At 39.3% G+C, this 25,569-nt stretch overlaps 1 non-coding gene across 1 annotated transcript; it reads right to left on the reverse strand.

The window, feature by feature from the left end:
• Window positions 1–567: 567 nt before the first annotated feature.
• On the reverse strand, window positions 568–674 carry LOC141715342 (small nucleolar RNA R71). The gene has a single exon (XR_012572108.1). It is a non-coding gene; the product is annotated as a small nucleolar RNA R71 (small nucleolar RNA).
• Between the last annotated feature and the right edge of the window lie 24,895 nt (window positions 675–25,569).

The following is a 25,569-nucleotide window of genomic DNA, read 5'->3' on the forward strand; positions in this document are numbered from 1 at the left end:
TTAAAGCTCACTGACTCAGATTCTTTTACTTTAACGGTTTGCTTGTTTTTGTTTCAGGTACTCGAGAGAGCGTGTATGCGAACACATTCTCAATCTCTTAATGAAACTATTGAAGAAGTGGAAGAAGAAGTTCTTGAAGAAGTTGATAAAGTTGAAGAAGAAGAAGTAATCATTACAATGGGAGATTTAGAAGGAGCAACAAAAGCGTTGAAAGAGTATTCTCAACCAAAGTTCATGGACATTCAATCGAGCATTGTCAGGCCAACCATCGCAGCTAATACCTTCGAGATCAAGCCTAGCACGATCCAGATGGTCCAGAACTCTATTCAGTTTGGGGGTGCTCCAACAGAAGATCCTAACATGCATATTAGGGACTTCATTGAGATCTGTGACACTTTCAAGTTCAACAATGTTTCTAAAGATGCTGTGAAGCTGAGGCTTTTCCCATTCTCTATGAGGGATAAAGCTAAGTGCTGGTTGCATTATCTACCAACAGGTTCTGTCACTACTTGGGAGGATCTTGCTCAGAAGTTTCTTACTAAATTATTCCCTATGACAAAGATAGCTGCAATCAGGAATGCTCTTACTCAATTTGCACAAGTATCAGGAGAATCTTTGTGTGAGGCTTGGGAGCGCTACAAGGAGATGCTTAGGAAGTGTCCTCATTATGGCATGCCTGATTGGATGATCATCAATTGCTTTTATAATGGTTTGGGAGCACAGTCCAGACCCATGCTTGATACAATATCAGGTGGAGCCTTATGGGCTAAGAGCTATGATGAAGCTTATGAGCTAATTGAATTGATGGCTGTTAATGAATATCGGAACCCAGCTCAGAGACTACCTCAAGGAAAGGTAGCAGGAATTCTGGAGGTGGATACAACTATAGCTATAACTGCTCTGCTAAAGGTGTTAATGATGAAAATGGATTTTTTGGCTAATTATGGAGTTAATAAGATCACAAGTGTTTGTGAGATTTGTGCAGGTGCGCATGAGACGGAGCAATGTGCTATATCTAGTGAATCAGCTCAGTTCGTGAGCAAGTTTCAGAGGTCGCAACAATCAGTTCCCGCCACTTATCATCCTAACAACCGAAACCATCCTAACTTCAGCTGGAGCAACAACCAGAATGCGGTACAACAACCTTATCAGCAGTTTGGAGCCAAGCATTTCAACCCTCCTGGTTTTCAACAATAGTATGCACCAAGAAAATAACTCCAACTTTAACAACAACCGCATGGAAGTGCAGGTCAATCTACTAATGAAAAATCTGAATTGGAGGAGTTGAGGCTTATGTGCAAAAGCCAAACGGTCTCTATCAAGACTCTGGAGAATCAAAGGCAAATTGCCAATTCTTTGTTGAACCGTCAACCATGAACTCTTCCTAGTGATACATAAGCTAATCCAGGCAAGAGGGAAGTCAAGGAGCAGTGGAAGGCAATCACATTGAGGTCTGGAAATGTCACGAGCCCCCAAATTCAGCAAGACGAAGATTCTGAAAAATCTGTTCAAAATGCAGGTGCATCTACACCTTTGCCAATTCCAGAAAATGATATTGTAGCTGAAAAAGTGGTGCAGAAGGATGCCGAGGTGGAACCGAAGAAGAAAGCTGTTGAAAGCAATCCTCCTTAGGGTAATACAGGAGATAAACAGGTCTACCCACCTCCACCATATCCTAAAAGACTTCAGAAGCAGAAGTTCGATAAGCAATTTGCTAAGTTTCTGGAGATTTTCAAGAAGTTGCACATTAACATACCTTTTGCTGAAACTCTAGAACAGATGCCTAAGTTCATGAAGGGTATTCAATCTCGAAATCTAAAACTTGAGAAGTTGGAAACCGTTGCTCTAAGGAAAGAGTTCAGTGCTGTGCTGCAACAGAAACTACCTCCTAAGCTTAAATATCCAGGAAGCTTCACGATACCTTGCACCATTGGCAATATTTCGTTCGAAAAATATTTGTGTGACTTGGGAGCTAGCATCAATCTGATGCCCTTGTCCATTTTCAAGAAAGTTGGACTACCTGATCTAAAACCTGTAAACATGTCTTTACAACTGGATGACCGTTCCATCACTTATCTGCGAGGAGTAGTGGAGGATTTATTGGTTAAGGTGGATAAGCTCATGTTCCCTGCTAATTTCGTCATTCTAGACTTTGAGGAGGATAAGAAAATTCCCATCATCTTGGGAAGACCATTCTTGGCTACAGGCCGAACTATGACCGATGTGCAAAAAGGAGATCTTACTATGAAGATTCAAGATCAGAAGGTCACTTTCAATGTGTTCAAGGCAATAAAGTTACCCACATATAAAGAGGAATGCTTAAAATTAGAGTTGGTCGACTCTATAGTGACTTAGGAGATTGATCAAATGCTAAGGACTGATGCCTTAGAGCGAGCCTTAACAGGGGAATCTGAGAGTGAAGATAAAGAAGGGGAAGAGCAGCTGCAGTATTTAAATGCTTCTCCATGGAAAAGGAGATTGGATTTGCCATTTGAGTCTCTTGGATTAGCAGAGCTGAAGAATTCTCAGGAGAATCTAAAGCCATCTATTGAGGAAGCTCCCACACTTGAGCTCAACCCACTACCAGATTACTTGAGTTATGCATTCTTAGGTGCACCCCATGATAAGGGGTTGAGATATATTTTTGATGATGTAGAGGGTGGCCGGACGGATCCTCCCGTGCCTATAGAGGGTTCTTCTCATGCACAGCAGGTGGTTGATATGACTGGTGTTGGTAATGAGCAGTACAGGTGATTGACCAGGCATATGGAGGCCATGCACGACATTTACAGTCATTTTACTGAAGATTTGACACAGGCTTTGGGTACTATTTTCCGGGCCACTGGTGTCGAGTTTGATTGGCCTGTATTTGGAGCTGATTCTGTTTACCCACCGCCTAATCCTCCACCCGAAGAGGGTGATCCTCCAGCTAACTAGGTATGCTTTGTATCCTTATTATTACCTTCAATAAAGATATTAAAAATTTTAAGTTTGGGGGTGATAATGTAAGGATTAGTAGTTTGTATGTGTCCATATATATTCATATTGCATGCTTATTTGTAGTTTATTTGCAGTTTCATTCATATGTTTGCATGATTGTTCATATAGGACATATTTGTTTGTGTTTTTATGTGAGTTCATATAGTTGCATGTGCATGCATATAACATGATCCCTTAGGTTGAGCTATTTATTTCTGATAAATTGATGTTAATTTGAGTGTGGTGATGACGAATAGAGGGTTGTTTAAGTCTTAATGTATAACGACCCGTATATTTTTATTATTATTTAATTATGTAATTGTGGAATAAATAATTAAAAAAAATTTTGTGTGGGTTCAGTCAGTGGGTTATTACTCTGTCACTATGTGTATGTGATTACTAGTGTATGGAATTGAATTGCGTGGTTAATCAATGAATTGTATGATTATTGTATCGTTGTTAAAAATGGTGTTATTGCTGATAGGGATAAATAAATCCTGATTACATAATTAAATGTTACGGTTTGGGCTGCAAGACCCAATAAGAAGATGTATGACATTTAGACCAGAAAGGTTAACACGTCGATCAGGCCTGATGGACCAGATCAGGCCTAATAGAACAAAGAAGGCCCAAAAACCCTGATTATTTATTAATTTCGTAATTAATAAATAAGGGAGAAAAACATCTATTAATATAAGTCCTAATGGGGATATAAATCCTTGTAGATTGGCCTCCAAGGAACCTCATGGGATAAGGAATCAGCTTCCTACTTCCTAGGACTCCTAAGTCTATCCTAATTCAGAGGCTTGACCACAAAGTCTCCTATACCAAGTCCAATTCAAGGACTCACACATCTATATAAGGGGCCTCACCCCACAAATCAGAACTACATTTGTTGACTTGATCCTTGGCAATCAGCAAGGTACGTAGGCATCTTGTTAAGGCAGATTGAGTCACGAAACACAAGAGCGGTCAAATCGAGCTTCGCAGCTCACGTTCCTTAGTATTAAATACAACAATTATATATATTAGTTTTTTATCCATAACATTTGGCGCCGTCTGTGGGAAGTGAACAATACCCATGGCGAGAACACTGAGAACAACTAGCACTCTGGAGGAGGGAACACCATCAGGGACAACTCAGGTGATTTCGTAAACCGTGGAGATTCCTCCCCACTCAACTTATGCATCTACTCAAGCGGAAGCCCAGATAGGGGCAACTCAACCTCAGCCACAAGGGACGACTCCCCCGACTATTCAAGGTACGAATCCTCAAGTTCAACAAGTACATATACTTGTGAATTCTCGACCCGTCGGGTATGAATATTCAACTGTTGTTACTACTAACCCCTCTTATGGGATGCCCCTTTACCCCGAGGTTGGAGGAAGTGGATATGCTGGGCGAAGTGAAGCACGGGGGCAATCGCCCCCTTATATACGTGGTTTGGCTCCTATCCCCGAGGATCGGGAATTTTCTGGTCCTTACACTGAGAGAGATTCCGAATCTTCGGATGATGAAGTGGCCCCAAGAAGGAGACGCCCTGGCAAGGAGCCGATGGCCGATGGAAGGCAACACCCTCGAAGCACCCAAGGGGCGAATCCCCAGGAAGTGCAGGAAATGATAAGGGCTCATGAGGCTGAGATCCAAAGGCTGAGGCGTGACTTGAAAGCTCACCAGGCCACCAGACCCCAGATACCTCCTAGGGGGAAAAATCCTCCTCCTATCATAGACCTGGACGGTCCGGTACGAAGAAGGGCTGTCGTCCCAAGAACTGATCCAAGCAATCTCTTCCCCTTGGAGATCCTGATGATCCAACTCCACCCTTCACAGAAGAGATAATGAATGCCCATATCTCAAGGAAATTCAAGATGCCCACTATTAAAGCCTATGATGGCACTGGAGACCCCGCTAACCATGTCAGGACATTCTCTAATGCACTGCTGCTGCAACCCGTGAATGACGCTATTAAGTGTCGGGCCTTCCCTCAAACCCTGTCGGGTATGGATCAAAGATGGTACAGTCACTTACCCCCAAACTCTATTGGATCGTTCAGAGAGTTAAGTCAGGCTTTTATTAAGCAGTTCATCAGTGGGAGAGTCCATGAGAAAAGTTCAGCATCTCTTATGAGTATTGTGCAGGGAGCTAAGGAATCCTTGAGAGATTACCTGAATCGTTTCACAAAGGAGGCTTTAAAAGTCCCGGACCTTGATGATAAGGTAGCCATGATAGCACTGCAACAAGGAACTAGGGACGAGTTTTTCAAGATGTCCTTGGCCAAACGTCCCCCTGAAAGTATGTTGCAGCTCCAAGAGAGGGCAGGGAAGTATATCAAGGTTGAAGAAAGTATGAGGAAGACCGTAGTAAGTAATGAGCCCACTGGAGGCAAGAAGCGGAAAACTGATTTAGAATATATTGCAAAGGACAAATATCCTAGAACCGAACAAAACCCTGATTCAACCTCCAAGAAGGGAGGACCTGGGCAAAAGTTCACTGAATACGCTAAGCTGAATGCTCCTAGAAGTCAGATTTTGATGGAGATTGAGAAAGATAGGGATATTCGCTGGCCTAAGCCCTTGAAGGCTGATCCCGCCAAGCTAGATAAGAGCAAGTATTGCAGGTTTCACAAGGATGTTGGCCATGACACCGATGAGTGTAGGCAATTGAAAGATGAAATTGAGTTTTTAATTTGAAAAGGAAGATTGAACAAGTATACTGGAGATGGAGGGGACAGAAATAATAATGGAAGGAAGAACTTTGAAGATCGTAGGAGGGACCAAGACGATTAGGGGCGGAATCCCCAACCTAGAGGGCCGGTGATAAATGCCATTTTTGGAGGACCGCGACGCCCTCGAGGACCTGTGATAAACACGATCTTTGGAGGTCCAACTGCTGCTGGATTGTCCAAAAATTCAAGAAAGGCATATACTAGAGAGGTTATGCATATTGTTGGAGAAGCCCCGAAGAGGGCCAGGACAGAAGTAACATTGGCTTTTGATGATTCTGACCTAGAGGGCGTAAAGTTTCCTCATGACGACCCGTTGGTCATAATACCAATAATAGGAAATAGCCCAGTTAAGAGGGTTCTTGTGGATAATGGTGCTTCTGTGGATATATTGCTCCACGACGCCTTTCTAAGGATGGGGTATAACGATTCCCAGTTGACACCAACCGACATGCCGATATATGGATTTGCTGGAGTAGAATGTCCTGTGGAAGGGATAATCAAACTGCCAACCACCATAGGTACGAAACCAAGACAAGCAACGCATATGTTGGATTTCGTGGTAGTAAAGGCTAGTTCAACTTATAATGCTATCATGGGGAGAACAGGGATACATGCCTTTAAGGCAGTCCCCTCTTCCTACCATTCAGTTATGAAGTTTCCCACCCGAAATGAGATTGGAGAAGAGAGAGGAGATCAAAAAATGGTTAGAAGCTGTTATGTGGCCTCTTTGAGGGCAGATGGAGTCGGGGGGCAGGTTCTTCCTATTGAAGATATGGATGTTCGAGAAAATGACGAGAAGAGAGGAAAGCCAGCAGAAGACTTGGTTTTAGTTCCTTTAGACCCCGAGAATCCTGAGAGGATGACTTTCATTGGAGCCACATTAGAGGAGCCCCTTATAGGGAAGTTGGTGAAATTTTTGCAAGAAAATAGTGATATGTTTGCATGGTCAGCAGCTGATATGCCAGGCATAGACCCGGAATTGATTACTCACAGGTTAAATGTGGATTCAAGCCGGAAGACATTGAAACAAAAGAAAAGAAATTTTGCCCCGGAAAGACAAGAGGCTATAAAACAGGAAGTAGAAAAGCTCTTAGAGGCTGGTTTCATTGAGGAGATCCAATTTCCGGAGTGGTTAGCAAACCCTGTAATGGTGAGGAAGGCTAATGGAAAGTGGAGGATGTGTATAGACTTTACTGATCTGAATGATACATTCCCTAAAGACTATTTTCCGCTGCCAAAGATTGATACTTTGATTGATGCCACTGCTGGGCATGAGATGCTGAGTTTCATGGATGGATTTAGCGGATACAACCAGATCAAAATGCATAAGGATGACATTCCAAAGGTATCATTCATCACTGACTTTGGTGTTTATTGTTATCTTGTTATGGTGTTTGGTCTCAAGAATGCAGGAGCCACCTATCAAAGGTTGGTGAATAAATTTTTTAAGGACTTTATTGGAAAAACTATGGAAGTCTATGTTGATGACATGTTAGTCAAGAGTCTAGTAAAGACTGATCATATAACCCATTTGAGGGAAGCTTTTGAGGTCCTGAGGTACCACAAGATGATGTTGAATCCTACGAAGTGTGCTTTCGGAGTAGGATCTGGGAAATTCTTGGGATTGATGGTCTCAAAGAGAGGAACTGAGGCTAACCCCGGCAAAATAAAGGCGATCCTAGACATGGAACCACCAAAAACTGTCAAGGATGTTCAGAAACTCACCGGAAGGGTTGCTACGCTAGGACGATTCATCTCCAAGTCAGGAGACAAGTGCCTATCATTCTTCAAGTCACTAAAGAACATCAAGGACTTTGTATGGAATGAGGAAAACCAGAAGGCATTCGAAGAGTTAAAGAAGTATATGGCTCATGCCCCGTTGTTGGCCAAACCATCTTTGAATGAAGTTTTATTCTTGTACTTGGCTGTTTCAGAGAGCGTCTTGAGCGCGGTGTTGGTTAAGGAGGAACTGAAAGTTCAGAAACCCGTATACTTTGTCAGCAAAATTTTGCATGGTGCTGAGTTGAATTATTCAACTATTGAGAAATTCGCTTTAGCCTTGGTAATGGCTTCGAGAAAGCTGCGTCCTTATTTTCAGGCTCACCAGATTGAGGTGCTAAAAAATCAGCCCCTGAGAAATATCATTCACAGTCCCAAGGCAAATGGGAGATTGATTAAGTGGGCAATAGAGCTGGGAGAGTTCGATCTCAAGTATAGGCCACGTACGGCAATAAAAGCCCAGGCACTAGCTGACTTCGTGGTGGAATGTACCATACCTAACCAAGAAGTCGGGGGGCAGGAAGATGCCATACCTCAAGACAAGGGAGTCGATAATGGGGGCAAAGAGAAGGATGATAAAGAATATTGGGTTCTCTATTTTGATGGAGCATCAAAAATAAACTCCAGTGGAGCAGGATTGGTTTTGCAAAGCCCTGATGGGTTCTTAATTGAGTATGCTATGAAGCTAGACTTCCCAACCACAAACAATGAGGCAGAATATGAAGCCCTGATAGCTGGCCTTGGTCTAGCTGGACACTTAGAGTCAAAAACTTAAAGGTCCGGGGAGACTCGAAGCTGATCATATCCCAGGTAAAGGGAGAATTTTAGGCAAGGGATGATACGATGGCTAAGTATGTCTGCCTAGTAAGGGCTGTGATGACCCAATTTAATGAATACCATGTTGAACACATTCCAAGGGAAGAAAATGCTAAGGCAGATGCGCTATCAAAGTTTGCTTCATCTGAGATAGACGAAAGTTCGGGAAGTGTGTACTTCCGTGTTTTGAAGACACGAAGCATAGATGTTAAGCTTGTGGCTCCCATAGGCCTGGGGACGTCATGGATTGATCCTATCAAGGCGCACATTCAAACTGATTGGTTGCCAAGTGATGCAACTGAAGCACGGAAGTTAACTGTTCGAGCACTAAGGTACTCTTTGATAGATGGGATTCTTTACAAAAGATCTTTCATGGTTCCCTACTTGAGGTGTCTCAGGCCCGATGAGGCACGCTTTGCTCTTGAAGAAGTGCATGAAGGTATTTATGGACAACACTTGGGGGGCAGGGCCTTGGCTCATAAGATAACTCGTCTAGGCTTTTATTGGCCGGAAATGATGGCTGATGCCAAAGAATATGTGAAGAAGTGTGACCGCTGTCAGAAGCATGCACCTGTTGTTAGACAACCTCCCGAGATGCTGACATCTATCAACTCGCCTATTCCCTTTGCTATGTGGGGGATGGATATTCTAGGGCCTTTCCCTATGGCCACGACACAAAGGAAGTTTCTGATTGTAGCCATTGATTATTTCACTAAGTGGATTGAAGCCAAACCCTTGGCCAAAATCATAACTAAACAGGTTGCACAATTCCTGTGGGAAAACATTATGTGCCGATATGGAATTCCCCGTGTCCTAGTCACCGACAATGGAACGCAGTTTAACAACGAGGAATTCAAGAAGTATTGTGAAGAAAATGAAATTGAGTTACGGTTCACCTCCGTGGCTCACCCACAAGCCAATGGGCAAGCGGAAGTAGCAAATTGAATAATCCTGGATGGACTAAAGAAGAGGATCGAGAAATCAAGAAATAATTGGGTGGATGAGATACTTCCCATATTATGGGCCTATAGGACTACCTGTAGAGTCACGACAGGAGCAACTCCCTTCATGTTGGCGTATGGGGCAGAAGCAGTAGTTCCAGTGGAGATATCACATTCCTCTCCAAGGATTCAGGCTTTCAATGCTGAGGAAAATGAGGAAGGACAAAGGTTGGCTCTAGACTTAATCGATGAAGTGCGAGATCAAGCACATGCAAAGATAGTAGAGTATCAGAAGAAGGCTTCATTCTACTACAACTTAAGGGTTAAAGAAAGGTTCTTTAAACAAGGTGACCTAGTCTTGAGGAAGATAGAAGCTTCTGGGGTAGGACAGAAAGGGAAACTTGCCTCAAAGTGGGAAGGGCAGTACAAAGTCAAGAGCGTTCAGGGTAGAGGAACCTACAAGCTGGAGACTATGGATGGTTTTGAAGTCCCGAGAACCTGGCACGCGCAAAACCTGAAGGTTTACTATGTGTAAGATAGTCGGAGTACGATTCTCACCTGTCATTGTGACAAGTAGGTTTAAAAGCACCTTGAAGCTTCGTTTGTGTAGGATTTTTATTTTCTAGCTATTATTGATCAGGGTCGAACCCATATTATGTAAGGTTTTGGAAAACCAGACTTGAAATTGAAGAGTTCGAAATTATTTCAACCTATGGATGTTTGAGTTGTGATAATACTTGTGTGGCCCATTAGGTCAAGTTTGAATGCATATTAAAGTATCGGAAAAATAAAGGAGAGAGATGCGAATAGGGAGAGTAGCATATAAAATAACCCCGGAGGGTAATAAGTTTTAATACAAACAAAAGTCCAGACATAAGTTAAGGATAAAATTACAAAATAAAAAACTACTCCTCCATGCGGGAGCCTTCATTCTCTTGCTCCTTATCAGCGCCTTCAGCATCCTTCGCAGGAGAAGCGGGAGGAGAAGCAGTGTTAGGGTCCAAGATGCGATCATCTGGCTGAGGGGAGTTGAAGAGGGCATCTATGCTGTCCTCCGACTCAGCCTGCTCAGGACTTATAAAGTCCTTAGGGTCGACTAAGCCCGGGTGCTTCTCAGAAACCGCCTTTACGGCCGCATCCTATCCCTGAGTAAACTGTAGAGAATAAAGACGCTCATCATGAATCTCCATAAGATTCTTAAACTTGTCAGAATCCATGTAGTCATCAATGAGCTTATCCTTATCGCTCCTAAGTTTCACCAGCTCGGAATGAGCCTTAGCCAGCTCCTCTTTCTTCGTGTCCAGCTTCTTCTCCAGGACCTTGGCTCTCTCCTCCCATTTCTTCATCTCCTTCTCAAACCCATCTGAGTTACCCTTCCAGGACCTAGCCTGATGGAGGGCCGCCTGGAAGTAGGTATTACTCTGCAAAGAAATATGTATGAGTTAGCACAATTTCGTTGAAATACGAGAAAGTTGGGATTCAAAGAAATAGAGAAAAAAAAGAGTTACCGCAGCTTGGGATTGAGAACCCAGAAGCTTAATAGTCTCGATATCACTCCCCGTAACAATGTCGGTAAAGTCGTGGGGAGTGATGGAATGGTACGACCAATCCTTAGCGTGTTTGGTGGATCCAACCACCGTATCACTACTCCTGAAGCCCCAGTTAGGCCTGAAGGAATGTGCCTTAAGTGGAGGATCCACATCGTCCCCCAGCTCGACCACCGGGACGTGGGGCTTAAGAAAAGAAGGACCGTCAGGTTTGCTCCTGGGGTCCCTGTTTAGCTTAGCCCTCTTCTGGCGGCCTGACTCCCCTTCCTTGGGCCTGTTGACATTATTGATGGCCTCGCAAGCTGAAAAAGAAAGATAGAAAGAATATTAAATTACAGGAGAGATAAAACGTTACAATTAAAGGGAAGGAAAAATGGTTATCCAGTTATAAATTTACCCTTATCACTGGCCTGAGAGAGACCAACTTTCTTCAAGGAAAACTCCTCTAAGAGGGTCCAGGTGTCTGTTTTCCCATCATCTGAAATTAAGGCTTGGTAGGCCACCTCCTCCTCATCAGATAATCTGATGCTACCTGGACTCCCATCTGACACTTTGCAAAAGGGCCTACAGAAGAGTGTGGCCCAATCACCCCCAGCCCAGGTCAGCCTCACAAACTCGTCCCTCCATTTGGGGTTGTTCTCAACTATGGAATTACTATCAAAGATATGAGGGATTTTGGGCCGTTGACGAATTAAAACCCAACCTGGTTGACTCATGGAGCTATTATAGAATTGGAAAACTTTCCTAAAGACAGCTACGGAAAGAGGACAATTGTTTCTAAGACAAAGGACCATAAAACAGATAATGTTCCTCCAAGCGTTAGGAGGGAGTTGACAAGGGTTGATTTGTACATCGGCAAGTAAGCGAGGAATAAATTCATGGAATGGGAACCTAAGACCCGCGGTCAGGGCTCCTCGATAGATAAACTAAGCATCCCCCTCCCAATTACAAGTCCTATCCCCAGGGGCGGCTGGAGTGATCCTAAGGTGGGGTGGAAGTTTGTACAGGGTGTTCATGGACTCTATCCTACCATCTAACTCATGAAAGGTGTTACCATGGTTATACGAATCTAACTCAGATAGAGAGGGATATTCATCACCTCTCGAGTTAATCATATCAAGTAGGGAAGTATATGGAGATTGAATTTGAATGTTTGTACCTCTCTTAGAGACATTCATCTTCTGAAAATGAGCCAAGTCACGATCCACCATTGATATGCTTCGATTGAAGGCTTGAAACCCAGAAAAACCTGAGAAAGGTGGAGCTGCGGTGGCTGAGGTCGCCGGAAATCGCCTTCTCAAAGGGAGAATTCTAGAGAGATTTGTGAGAGAAAATGAGAAATGTGAAGTGAAGTGAGGATTCTCACTTCACACTACACTTATATAGGCGAAAAGCTCGGAATACGAGGCATTTCTAGGCCCATTTAGCCAGGCCCAACCTAAAAGCCCATCTACCAGAAATATCAGGAATAATCTAGAAGCTCTTGTGGAAAAGGAAGGGTCGAAAATCGACCAGAATTTTAAAATGGTTCGATCAGAGTCCTAATCGACAAAGAAGAAAATTCTAATCGATACTTCAATCGATCAAGAGGGAAGAAACCTATTAAGTTCGATCAGAGTCCCGATCGACGTTAAACAGGATCCTGATCGATACTTTATTCGAACAGAAGGAAAGAAATCCCCTAAGTTCGATCAGAGTCCTGATCGACCCCAAAAAGAATCCTGATCGATATCTCATTCGAACAAGAAGGAAGAAAACCACTAAGATCGATCAGAGTCCTGATCGACACAGAAGAGGATCCAGATCGATATTTCATTCGATCAGAACGGTAGAAAGCCACCTAGTTCGATCAGAATCCTGATCGAAATCGATCAGGAATTCTGGTCGATTAAGCCCATGTTTCAGTCGACTAGAGTGTCACTTTGAAGGCCAGTTCGATCAGAGTCCTGATCGAAATCGATCAGGAATCCTGATCGATTCCGCATAGATCCTGATCGAAGATCCCGTCGACCAGAATGTTACTTCCTGAGCTAGTTCGATCAGGATCCTGATCGAAATATATTTTATATACTTACATACACCCCCCTTTGAACATGACATATTTGTTTGTGTTTTTATGTGAGTTCATATAGTTGCATGTGCATGCATATAACATGATCCCTTAGGTTGAGCTATTTCTGTCTGATAAGTTGATGTTAATTTGAGTGTGGTGATGACGAATAGAGGGTTGTTTAAGTCTTAATGTATAACGACCCGTATATTTTTTATTATTATTTAATTGTGTAATTGTGGAATAAATAATTAAAAATTTTTTTGTGTGGGTTCAGTCAGTGGGTTATTACTCTGTCACTATGTGTATGTGATTACTAGTTTATGGAATTGAATTGCGTGGTTAATCAATGAATTGTATGATTATTGTACCGTTATTAAAAATGGTGTTATTGCTGATAGGGATAAATAAATCCTGATTACATAATTAAATGTTACGGTTTGGGCTGCAAAACCTAATAAGAAGATGTATGACATTCAGACCAGAAAGGTTAACACATCGATCAGGCCTGATGGACCAGATCAGGCCTAATGAAACAAAGAAGGCCCAAAAACCCTGATTATTTATTAATTTCGTGATTAATAAATAAGGGAGAAAAATAGCTATTAAGATAAGTCCTAATGGGGATATAAATCCTTGTAGATTGGCCTCCAAGGAACCTTATGGGATAAGGAATCAGCTTCCTACTTCCTAGGACTCCTAAGTCTATCCTAATTCAGAGGCTTGACCACAAAGTCTCCTATACCAAGTCCAATTCAAGGACTCACACATCTATATAAGGGGCCTCACCCCACAAATCAGAACTACGTTTTTTGACTTGATCCTTGGCAATCAGCAAGGTACGTAGGCATCTTGTTAAGGCAGATTGAGTTACGAAATACAAGAGCAGTCAAATCGAGCTTCGCAGCTCACGTTCCTTAATATTAAATACATCAATTATATATATTAGTTTTTTATCCATAACAATTGCGGTTTTATTTCCATAAATACTTGGATTGTCTTTAAAATTGTTTTTATGACTTTATAATTTCAATAATTATTTTTAGGACTTTATAAAATTGAGAAATCAATATTTCATTAATTATTTATTTTTAAATGATTTTCTGAGCGTGTTTAATGGTAAAATCCATATTTAATTATGGAAATCTTCAAAAAATTATGAAACTCATATTTTATTAAGTTCATATTATTCTGAGAATTTTAAAATTATTTTTATTTTGAGATTAATTTCACCCGCGCGTCGATTCGTTTAATTGATAAAAGCAGTTATCAATTGTATTTCAGAAATTAATTTAAAATTACGAAACTTATGATTTTATTTATTTCGAGATATTTATAACATTTTGAGACTATTTTCGTGATTTTCTGAATTTGTTTTAAGTGCAGCTCAATTTGTTATTTATGAAATGCAGGTATTTTGTGCGATCCAAAAATATTTTAAAAAAATTATAAAAAAAATTTATTTTTATAACTTTGAATTATTTACGATATTTTAAAACCAATTTGGTAGTTTCTCAGATTAATTAACCCGCAGAATTTGATCGTTAAATTGTAAGTAGCGTATTATGTGATGGGCTTTTCGGATAAGGTAGTATCAATAAGTAGGAAAACAGATAAATATGGTTAACCTTATCCCTGTTCTTATTTGCTCGGGAATTCTCTCGAAACCAACCTCTATCTTTTTCTCGGCTTTATCAGAAATCGGAAAGGGGGATTAATCTGTGTTCTCAATTCCATCTTTCCCTTTCCTCCCCGTTTCACTGCATTTTGCCGCCCTCTGCCCGCTGTTCCTCCGGATTCCGGCCGCCGCCGTGTTTTCCCGGTGAACTGTGGTGGTAATTGCTGGGTTTTGGTTTTGTTTCTGTTAATTAACTATACTTATACATATATATACACGTTATATGTATGTTTCAGTGGGTTAATTTTTGTGTTTCCTTGGCCGCCGCCGCCCCTCACCGGAAACGGCGAGGGTGGTGGCGCGTGGCTGTGAGTCACTTTATGTTGCTCTTGTTGCCTTGGTTGTTTCTGTGCTTTGATGGCTGTGTTGTTCCATTCCCTGCATAATTCCGGTTATTGCTTCGGTATTGTCGATTTGGAATATGGCTGTGTTGCTGTGGTTAATTCGAACACTTATTTTGGGTTGCTCGAATTATTTTGAGATTCTTGTGAATAAAATTCGAAGAAACCTTCTTGATTATTCTAACTTTCTTTGTAATTATTTTCGATTGCCCGTAAATTTTATCGGTAAAATTCGTATGGAAACCCGAATAAATTGGGCACCGACGAATTTTGCCGCCGTCGGCAATGAGCATTTGCGAGCCGACGGTGGACAGTGATGATTTTGATCTGAGTCCTATCTTTATAAAACAAATAAATTTAATTCGTAAAATTATTTTCAGAATGAAGATATTTAATTAAAATGTAACGGTTGTATCGAGGATTGAGATGCATAACTGGATTGCTTGTTTTGGTTGTGATTCGGTAGGATTGTGATTCTGGATTATTGTGGTTGTTGTGTATTGACGTCGATTGTATTCGACGGGTAGTCCGATAAGCAAAGGAGACGCTGCCCGATTTTCGGGGACGTATCCTGTAAAATATCGGAACTACCAGTCGACTGTATATAGTTATATACTAATAAATAAATACTTTATAAAATATGACCGACAACTTGTTTTCTAAAACGACGAGTATATGTATTTTCCGAAAATAAATATCGAGTTGAGTTTTGAGTAGGTAAACCCTGATTGCTATGTGTATCGTAATAATATGTGCAATTACGAGTTGGATTCTGGTATCATTTGGGATAGAGTTGATAGCGAGGATATGTCAAGCATACCTAGACGTCTATCGTAGAGTATTTCGGCTCTGTAGGTTCTAGTCGAAGGACTCAAGAATTGATGTCGAACTAAGATAGTCTAGTGATCAGTTGGCAAGTGCCTCGAGGTTTCCAATTGAAGAACCCTGAGAGTCTTGAATGCTATCTTGAGATAGATTGCCGCGAAGTAGGGGCATCTTCTAGTGAGACTGTCATTTTTCCATGAGAGCCCGAACGTTCAAGTCTATCAAAATCAGTCAGTGATAGTCGTAACGCTCTGTAAGGCAAGTACCCCTGACCATTCTTTTATGGTTCAGTACGTATGAATAGCTAAATGTTTTACTTTCGTAACGGAACATAAAAGTTTTAAGTTACGCATCCCCATAGTTATAAATCACTATTTTCAAATTGTTTTGGGGAGAAGTAACTTCGAAAGGTACCTATCTCAAATGAAATGATTTGCGAACTGGATTTTATATGTGTGCTGGTTAAATAAATGATTTTGAAAATGAGATAGGTACAAGTGTTTTGAAAACTGGATAAAACGGTCAGATATGGGATACATTGGGGCTAGAGTAGGCCTATTGAGGTGGCGTAAGAGGCTAATTCGATTGCACGCACTATATAACCGATTAGTTCAGCAGGTCAGAGACCTAGCTAGTCTCTGAGTTCCGGAACAGGTAAATGGGATGGCAGTTAGAGCCGTCTGGTGTTGATAGCCTGATCAACTATCTTCACATATCCGCTACGTATCTGATTTGGATTTGTGATTTTCGTAAAAGCATGAGTAGTTGATACAACGGTTTTATAAAATTGATTAGCATGCTAGAATTAAACTTTGGTAATTGTACACAGCACACTACTGATGTTATTGTTTTACAGAGCATGCTAGTTTTGATATCCAGTTTATACCTGTTTTACATGTTTCTAACGAATTATGAATTCTGTTCCTACAACTGCTTTACTTTAAACTGTTTTACTTGTTATTCATATAGTGGTGCTGCTGAGCAAGCAATTGCTCACCCTTGCAGAATATTTTATATGTATTGCAGATGCCTAGGAGATTCTTGCGCGGTAGTAAGGGCAGAGTTCCAGCTCCTTTCTTGCCAAGCTCCTCTGAGGTAATTATGCTGGACCAAAGATGGTCTGTGAGTTGCTGCGTTAGGTTAGTTATGTCAGGATTGTTTGTAATTAGTTGAGTTGTAATAGTTGTAACCTAAGTCATACTTAAACCTGGAAAAGATCTTGGTAAAGGGGTCGTAGTTATATCTTATGGTTGTTGTTGATGACGTCAACTCCTGACCCCTGGGTTGAGGCCATCACATAATGAATTGACTTGCATGCCAGAAAAAAAATCACAAGTCTTATAGGATTTCGTTTGATCTAGATCATGATCATACTTGTTTATTTGTTGAGATTGAATCACTTGTTTATATTTAGAATTTTTGGTATTCTCTTAGTGACAAAAGAACACTGAATTTTTAAAATTGGAGAAAAACTTGGAATTCATTGCTAGTTGTGAATAAGGCTATGCGTCAAATAGCTAGTAGCCGGTGTTGTGCAATACGTGCATGTACAATAACAAGACTAAGTCAAATTGAAAATCCTAAGTAAGTTATATTGTAATCTAAGTTTGCACTTTGTATTGTACCACTTAAGTCTGTAAAAATGTTCAAGGGCAGACTGGAGTCTTTTTCTGTAAACAGTATTAAGCCTATGAATTCTATATGGAAGAAGATCAAGAAGATCATGCCTCAGAAGAATTATGAAGAAGCTTGGAGTTGAATAAATCTGTTTTGGGAAAAATATTTTAAGTCAAGATCTCTACAAGTCAAAGATTAAGTGTTATAGAGAAGTCATTCGAGAACTCCAGAATGACTTATCGATAGGTCAGGAAAAGCTACTAGATAACTCAGAGATATCGACAAGCTAATTTGAAGACATGAAGAATGGAGATATCGACAAGTCATTTCTTCACTAGAGAACTCTGAGTTATCGATAAGCCAGTTTTTCACTAGAGAACTCAGAGTTATCGATAAGGCAATTTGTCACTAGAGAACTCAGAGTTATCGATAAGTCAACTTGTCATTAGAGAACTCAGAGTTATCGATAAGCCAAAGTGAAGACATGAAGATGAGAGATCTCGACAAGCTAAATTCTCTTATAGAGAACTCAAAGACTTCGATAAGTCAAAATAATTGTAGAGTGATTAGAGATCTCGATAAGCCAATATACTTATCGGGATATCAAGTTCTCTATATACCAAACTGGAGATCTAGAGGTAAAACTCAAAGTATAAAGTGCAGACCAGTTCATATCCAAGATTATCAATCAACAAATAATCTAATCAGTTGGATTGACAAGTCTACAAAAGCATCTTGAAGAGTACAAGATCATAGGCCAAGATTAACTGGCAAAGTAAAGTCACAGGGGTGCAAGAGTAGCAAAGATACAGTAAGCCAGAAATAGAAAGATTTAATTATCCATAAATAGGGTTTAGTACATGCTAATGCATGCTGTGTAATAACCAGTGTTTACTGTTCTACAAAGTAAACACTGGATGCTTTATTAGTTGTAACAATTTAGATCAGAAAAATCTTGTATTCTTTCAAGGAAGAAGCTAAGCTCTTTATCAACAAAGAGCCTAGAAATTCTGTAGCAAAACATTCTTAATTTTAATATAAAATTAAGTGAGTTTTGAAAGATTTGTGTTCACTATTTTATCTGTCTAAATTCAGTACTAACACATTTAACTACGAGATTTTAATTTACTTTGTTCATTACCATAAATACTTCAAGAAAAGCAGAAAAACACAAAAAACACATTCACCGCCCTCTGTGTGTGATTCATTATCTAACAAGTGGTATCAGAGAAAAATATGAAAGTAAACAGATTAAAGATCTTGGAAGAATGAATACACAGAAAATCAGTAGCATTAAAATCCCTAGTTTTGATAAGACTAACTACACTCTATGGAAGAAGAAAATGTTGATGTTTATCAGGATGGCCAATCCATCATACATTCAGATTCTCAAGAATGGGCATTTCACTCCTATTGTAAGAGTTGAGGAATCTATAGATGGAGATATAGTCATTCCAGCTCATTATGCTCTTAAAGATCCTTCAGAATACACTGAGCCTGAGAAAGAAAAAGTCTCCTTAGATAGTGGCTTGTAGTTAATCTTGATTGAGTCACTTGATAATGTAATGTAAAAATAACATTGTCAACTGTGACACTGCTAAACCGATCTGGGAAAAGATAGAGATACTTTATGAAGGAACATTAGAAGTTAGGTCAAATCAAAGAAGGATACTGATCTCACAATATGAGGGTTTAAAGGCTAAGCCAAATGAAAGTATTACTGATGTGTTTTAAAGGTTTACAAACTGATTAATGACTTGTAGCTACATGATAAATATTATGAAGCTGAAGAAGTGAATTTGAAGTTTTTGCTAACACTCCCTGACCATTTGGAACAGAAAATTTCAGCAATCAGAGAAGGGAAAGACTTGAGTAGAATAACTCTAGAAGTTCTATATGGAATCTTAAAAATATATGAATCAGAAATGATTCAAAGGAAGTCATTAAGGGCTGGTCAAGGGCATGTTGTAGATGGCTCAAGTGCTCTAATTATCAATGAAAGCCAGACCTCTAATGATGAGTCAAGATCCCAGACTCCAGTTGCCTCAACAAGTGAGCAAAGAAACAATGATTCACAGGAATAAGTCATACTGGAATTGGAAGAAGATGAGTTCTACACCCTAGATGAACTTGATGAGCTAGATCAGTCAATGGCCTATCTGGAAAAATGTTCTCTAACATTAGAGTAAAGAAGCCAAGATTCTTCAAGGGTAAGGGACAATCATTCAACAAAGACAACAACTGGAAAGGAAAAGGGAAGTACACATCTGATAGCAAAAATGGTTACAAAACTGGATCTGTTGACAAATAAAAAATAAGGTGCTATAACCGTGATGAGCTAGGCCATTTTTCTACAGAATGCAGGAAATCCAATAAAGCGAAGAAAGAAAAAGCTTATCTTGAACTAGAAGCAATGTATGAAGCTCTTCTGAAGAAACAACAAAGCAAGGCCTATTTTGCAGAGGGAAAGAGTTAGGATGATTATGATAATGATGAAGATGAGGAAGTTGGAAATTATGCACTTATAACCTTGGAGCAAGAAGAGTCATCCTCATCAAAAACACAGGTACCAACTTTTACCACCATTGATTTAAATGTGAGTCAATATAAGGAAACTGCTGAAAAGATGAGCACATAAATGCCTCACATTCATACAAGTATGGTTACTTGTTAGGAATATGTTGTGAACTTGATGATAAGTTGAAAAAAGACCTTAGTAGATTTAACTTAGTGTTTTTGTAGCTGTCAACGGATTTTCTAAAACAGTCCCGACGGATGAACTTTATAGTCCCGACGGATGACAACTGAACATCCATCGAGAGTGTAGCCCATGTAACAATAAGTATTGTAACACATTTCTGCAAATAATAATGTTTTAATTGAGTAGATACTGTAGGATTCTTTGAGTCATGTTGACTACTAGATTGATATGCAGAACAGGTTGGCTAATTAGAAATATAATATTTCTTGTAATTCTACATAAGTGAAATAGAATCAAGTGACAGAATGACTCCCGACGGATGATCTACAAAGGCTCCCGACAGATAATCAACAAGGCTCCAGAGATCAATATAGTCCCGACGAATGATAATATTCAAAATAGCAATTGACAGTGACAACACAGTCACATGCATCAGGTGTTTGCAAATGGAATGTGGCAACCTAATTGCATGATTTAGAGAACAAAGAAGCATTACCATTTCCATGCAATTGTGAAGATATTCAAAGATGCTGGATAGAGTAATGTAGAAGCATGAAGTTAGACTAGATACAGTTTGTCTTATTGTCTTGTCTTACTATCATGTAACTTGGTAATATATAAACCAAGTGAAGCACGTAGAATAAAAAACCGAGTAAGCATTATTTTTCAGAGAGATAGATAAAGCTGTATCTGTTAATAATCTTTGTAATTCTGTAAGTTCTCTTGTAAGCAGCTATATGATATTCAAACATCACAAAGTTCTCATCTTTAAATATATATATATATATATCTGGTGGATAAATTCAAATCCACCAGAAAGTTTTAAAGCCTTGTATTTTATTGCTTTGTGTTTTGATTTCTATTTTACTTTCATTCATTCCGCACTTCTTGTAAAATCAAACACAGTTATATATTAAGTAATAATATTCTTAAAATCAAAAAAAGAAGCCATAATTACATTCAACCCCCCTTCTGTAATTCTTGTTGCATTGTTTGGGAATAACAATTGGTATCAGAGCAAGCTCTTGAAGTACAAAGAATGTAAAGATCACCACAATCAGCAAGATGATCAGAAAGGATGTTGGAGTGAAAATTCCATTTCTGGACAAAGACAACTATCACCACTGAAAGGTAAAGATGCACCTACATCTCCTTTCTCAAGATGAAGCCTATATGGACTGCATTGAGAGAGGTCCTCATGTTCCTATGAGAGCTGCTACAGGAAATGAACCATCAGTTCCAAAGCCCAGACATGAATGGTCTGATCCAGACATTAAACAAGTCAAGAAAGATAAAAAGGCCATGAACATACTATTTAATGGTGGTGATGGTGATATGTTTGATAACATCATAAATTGCAAAACAACAAAAGAGGTTTGGGACACAATTCAAATTATTTGTGATGGAACTGAGCAAGTAAGAGAGAACATAATGCAGCTCTTGATTCAGCAATATGAGCATTTTCACTGTGAAGAAAGTGAGTCACTCACTGATATATTTAGTAGATTTCAAAAGCTACCGAATGCTCTCAAGTTACATGGAAGGGTCTATCAAACAAAAGACTCAAACTTTAAATTCCTTATATCTCTACCAAAGGAATGGAAGCCCATGACAGTCTCTTTAAGAAACTCACAAGATTACAAGGAATTCACCTTGGAAAGACTTTATGGAATTCTAAAAACCTATGAGCTTGAATTAGAGCAAGATGAAAAGATGGAGAAAGAAAGGAAGAAAGGAGGATCCATTGCACTAGTTGCTGAGCAAGAAAAGGAAAAAGAGATGAAAGTTGAATCTGTGGAATCTGTATCAAACTCAAGGGTTTGTGAAAGCAAGGGTAAAGGGCTGGTAGCTGAAAATGAAGAACAGTTGAGCCAAGATGACATGGATGATATAGATGAGCAACTTGCTTTTCTATCCAGGAGATTTTCCAAGCTTAAATTTAAGAAGAATTTTGGAGCAGCTAAGTCAAACAGAAACATGGTTGATAAGTCTAAATTCAAGTGTTTCAAGTGTGGCTTGGCAGGTCATTTTGCAAGTAAGTGCAAGAAGCCTGACTCTGGTAAAAAGAAGTTTGAGCCTGTTAATTACAAGCAAAAATACTTTGAGTTGCTTAAGAAAAAGGAAAGGGCTTTCATTACACAAGAAAATGACTAAGCTGCAGATGGATTGGATGAAGATGAAGAAACAAACTATGTCAACCTAGCCCTAATGGCCAAATCAGATGAAATAGAAGTTAGTTCATCCAGTAATCAGGTAATTACCACTAACCTAGCACATTTAACTAAGCCTGAGTGCAATGATGCCATCAATGACATGTCTACTGAGCTATATCATTTGCGTGTAACTCTTAAGTCTCTCACTAAGGAAAATGCTAAAATTAAATAAAATAATTTGTTTTTAAGTGAGAGAAATAATGTGCTAGAGTCTCAATTCATTGAGTTTGAAAAATTGAGAATTGAATGTAAAACTGCCAAGGATGAATCAATTGAATCTTTAAAGAAATAAGAGATTTTAAGAAAGCAACTTGAACGAGAACATGAAGTAATTAAGGCATGGAAGTCATCTAGAGATGTTCATGCTTAAATTACTAAAGTTCAAGGTATAGAGTCTTTTTATGATGTAGTCTGAAAAAAGAACAAGGAGAAGCTTGATTCCAATATGGTTGAAGGACTTTCAACGGATGTGGATTCGACGGATGATGAAAATTATCCGTCGAATAATCAAAAGGATTATTCGTCGAAAAACAATGAGCCACATCCGTCGAATGTAAGTAAGCCAGTTAGCAAAACTAAGCTAGCTAAGTTGAATGATAAATATGGATCAGTTTTTAAAAACTTTGTTCCAGGAGAATCAAGTCAAGTGAGAAAAGAAAAGAGAGTTAATGTTGGTCATCTGTATATCAAGCAATTGAATGACAGATTAGATAAGATTGAGGTTAAAGCAGAATCAAAAAGGAAAAATAACAGAAATAGGAAGGTAGGAATTAACAAACATAACAACTACACACCTGATAAATATGCTCCAAGAAAAATCTGTGTTAAGTGTGGCAGTGTTAATCATTTGTCTGTTAATTGCAAACTTGCTATGCCTACTCCTATGTCTGCACTTCCTTCATTTCCCAGCATTCCTACTATGCCTGTTAATGTTATGCCTGTATAAAATTTGAATGCATAATATGTTAACATGCCATTTGCACCTAATCTTTACTATGCTGAATTTAGTATGCCTCAAATGCCATTTAGTGTGCCCTATTGGAATAACATGTTTGCACATAGCATGCCTTTTCATGTTAATCAAAATGTGCATGATAATTCTGTTTCAATGAATAGTTTCAAAGGTCCAACTCAAATGACAAAGGATGAATCTGAGATACCCAAGTCAAATGAGATCAAACCTAAGAAACCAAAGAAAAAGGCTAACAAGGCAGTTGCCAAGGAAATTTGGGTACCAAAATCAACTTGATTTGATTTTGGTGTGTGTAGGGAAACAAAAAGAACTTTGGTATTTAGATAGTGGGTGCTTAAGGCACATGACTGGAGATTCTATCCTGCTCACTGAGTTTAAGGAAAGAGATGGCCCAAGTATCACTTTTGGAGATGACAGCAAGGGTTATACTGTGGGATATGGCTTGATTTCAAAGGATAATGTCATCATTGAAGAGGTTTCCCTAGTGGATGGACTCAAGCATAATCTATTGAGTATTAGCCAGCTTTGTGATAAGGGCAACTCAGTCATTTTCAATTCAGAAGCCTGTGTTGTGACTAACAAGAAGAGCAACAAAGTGGTTCTCACTGGAGTGAGAAAAGGCAATGTGTATCTAGCTGACTTCAACTCAACAAATGCAGAATCTGTAACTTATCTTCTCAGTAAAACAAGTCAAGATGAAAGTTGGCTATGGCACAAGAAGCTGTCCCATCTAAACTTCAAGACCATGAATGAGCTAGTCAAGAAAGAATTGGTTAGAGGTATTCCTCAAGTGGAGTTTTCGAAGGATGGATTGTGTGATGCCAGCCAGAAAGGAAAGCAGATTAAAGCATCATTCAAAAAGAAGCTTGAATCATCTTTTGAAGAATCTTTACAATTACTTCACATGGACTTGTTTGGACCAGTAAATCTGTTGTATATCTCAAAGAAGAGATATTGTCTAGTAATTGTGGATGATTTTTCAAAGTTCTCTTGGACATATTTTCTAAAGTCCAAAGATGAGGCTAGTAAAATCATCACCAAACTCATAAGGCAATTAACAATCATTCTGACTTCAAGGTTAGAAGAATCAGTAGGGATGTGGCACCCTCCAAACCCGGGTAAGAAGTTTGGGGTCCACAACACATACACTATATATAAACCTGTATAAGAAATATTATTTGCAATGACCCTGCTTTACAGAACCACGGATCGCAACAGGTTAAATTATGAAAACAAGCCACAACCTTAACTTTTATTACAACGTACCAAATCCCAACTAATTTAACTTACAACTGATAAAGAAATTTTTCTTACAATCTTGCTAACTCAATTACCATAAACAGCTTCTGCTAGCTCGATCCAACACAATCTGGAATCCTAGCTCGAACACTGAACTGGGAAACCTCACTATCAACCATATCCTTCTTAATTGTAGAATACACAAGAAGGTTCGCAAGAGTGAGCTAACTAGCTCAGCAAGTCACAATAACGATAATTGAGGTTAGCCAATATTCAAATGGGATGATTCAGAGGAATCAAGTTTCTTGTTAAACAATCATTAAAATTGGATATTCATTTTAAATTTTAAAACCAAGGTTAGGCTGCTGATCAGTCACGCACTAACCCCGAGCAAGGCACACAGCTCTGCTCTATAAACTGGATCCAAGGCACACATTGGCCTAATTCGACCACAAATCTGGTCTGACCACGAATCTGGTCCACATAAAGAAAACTATCCAATTCTAAAACAGTTCAATATGATAAACAATATAATTCAATAAAACAGGATCATAATCAATGACGATAAAACATTTGAATAAAAGCGTAATGCAATTTATGGGTATCACAAGGGTATATCAAGGTATGTATGAGAAATGGTTTTCAGCCTGTAAGAGGATTAGGTATTAGACGAATAATGATTTTTCAAGGTTTAGTTCTTTGATGTTATAAAGAATGGTTGGGGTATAAAATTTTCAGTGTGTTCAAAAATTTTTATTCCAGTGTTTGGTGTTTGGTAGTTATACATTGGGAAGTAGTATCATATTTTTGTGGTTTGGTATCTGAAAATCAACAAAGGATGGTTTACAAAGAATAAGGCTTACGGTTTAAAGTTCAAATGATGTGATCCGATTTCAAGGCTGTATGATTCCAAGTACTCACAATATAAAACAGTGCTATTCGAATATTAACAATTGGTCACAAGAGAATTTAGAAGTATTTGCAATATATCTCGAGAAAGATTTAGAAGTACTTGCCTTGCAGGGCTTTACAACTATTACTGATCGACTTTGAGCCGACTCTGATGCTCAGGCTTTATTGTCTATCCACTAAATCACCCTGGATTCGACCTCAACACTTAAGTCCTTTGATTGGAACCTTACTG

This window comes from Apium graveolens, chromosome 3 (genome assembly GCF_009905375.1).
Source record: "Apium graveolens cultivar Ventura chromosome 3, ASM990537v1, whole genome shotgun sequence".
Classification (NCBI taxonomy): Eukaryota; Viridiplantae; Streptophyta; class Magnoliopsida; order Apiales; family Apiaceae; genus Apium; species Apium graveolens.